A 1,687-nucleotide genomic window follows, 5' to 3' on the forward strand; every position below is an offset into this window, starting at 1 on the left:
ATGACAAAATTTATCAAATTTAATATTCAATAATTATTTTGTAGTTAAAAATTTATAAAATGTTCAATTTTTGTATCTAAGAATTGAAAATTTAAAAAAGATTCCACGTAAGTAATTAATTCTGTTACCAAAAAATCTAAAAAATACATTTACACAGTTTATTTTTATAGTCATTTTAAGTACAAATTTGGACGAAATTACATATTAAAAACCTAGGATTACTATTTTAGTTATTTTGTTGTGATTGTATAATATTATTCGTGGGTACTTGAAACTTCTAAAGTATACTATTATATATCTATGATAGTACCACGGTTTTTTGTTGATGTATAACGCGTTATAAGTACCTAATAGATATTATGATATGATTAATTTGGAGTTTATTATAGGTACCTATTATAGGTCGATTTTTTTTAATACCATAGATAAGTATATATATGTCTAATACATAGACTGATATACCGTCTCCGCTCAGAATCGTTTTTCTTATACAGTGATATTATATCATTGAATTCAAATTTAATACTGTCCATTATACAGTGACCCACTTCTAACCTACTGTACAGCAGAGGGACATCCACTTACCCACCTTTTTATTTATTTCCTTTTAAAATTCAAATGTTGACATACTTACCTAATCAATTATCAAAATTTGTTATCAAAGTTGACTATTTACAAATTATTTTGTTGTTAAAAATTTATAAAATGTTCAACTTTTATTAGCTAAGGATTGAAAATATAAAACAAGGTTGCACGTAAGTAGTTAATTCTGTAACCATAAAATCTAAAAAATATACATAAACTTAGCTTGTATAGTTATTAATTATTAATTATTTATTATTAATTTGTACGAAGTCACATATCAAACAATCAAGAATAAAGATTTTAGTTATTTTTTTGTAATTTTATAGTAATAATTTAACTTACCGACTACCGTATTAATAATAACAATATAAATATATTATATTATAAAATATCCTCGGCTGACAAACCGTCTCCGCTCAGAATCGTTTTTCGTATACATTGACATTATGTCATTGAATTCAATTTTAACACCACATTCATTAAAGTCACCCACTTGTACTGTACATCAGAGCGACTTCCACTTACCCACTGGTGCAACTAGGGACATTTTTTTGGGGAGCTAATATTGTGTCAGCATCACAAACCTCGATAATTAATATTTTAAACTAAAATTTGATTAAAAAACTGGGGGCTACGGATAAAGCATTTTTGCGTAATGTCCATTGAAAATAAATTCTTTTAATAACTCTTTTTTATCTGTTATAGACTATAGTTTATTTATTTATGTACCTACCTATGTATTAATGAAAAACGGGCTTGCGTCAAGAATATTATGTGCACCTATGTTTGAAGAACACCACAGTTAGGTGGTATTCTAATTTAATTATATTAGAATTATATAATTATATTAACTACATTTCTCTAGTTAGGTTGTGTTTAAGGAATGTTTAATTTGGTATTTAGTTTTACAGTGATGTTTGTTTTTCTGTACAGTAAAAACTTTTCTGGATAACAAATATTTGGATACTTAAATACCTAGGTAGGTATACCTACATATATTATACATATCGAATTGAAATAAATTCTTAGTGTAGGTACCCTAAAAGAGAAAGTGTAAGGTGGATATTATTTCAAGTACCTATTCATGATTATTATATTGTGT

The sequence above is a fragment of the Acyrthosiphon pisum genome, chromosome A2, assembly GCF_005508785.2.
Source record: "Acyrthosiphon pisum isolate AL4f chromosome A2, pea_aphid_22Mar2018_4r6ur, whole genome shotgun sequence".
NCBI classification, from domain to species: domain Eukaryota; kingdom Metazoa; phylum Arthropoda; class Insecta; order Hemiptera; family Aphididae; genus Acyrthosiphon; species Acyrthosiphon pisum.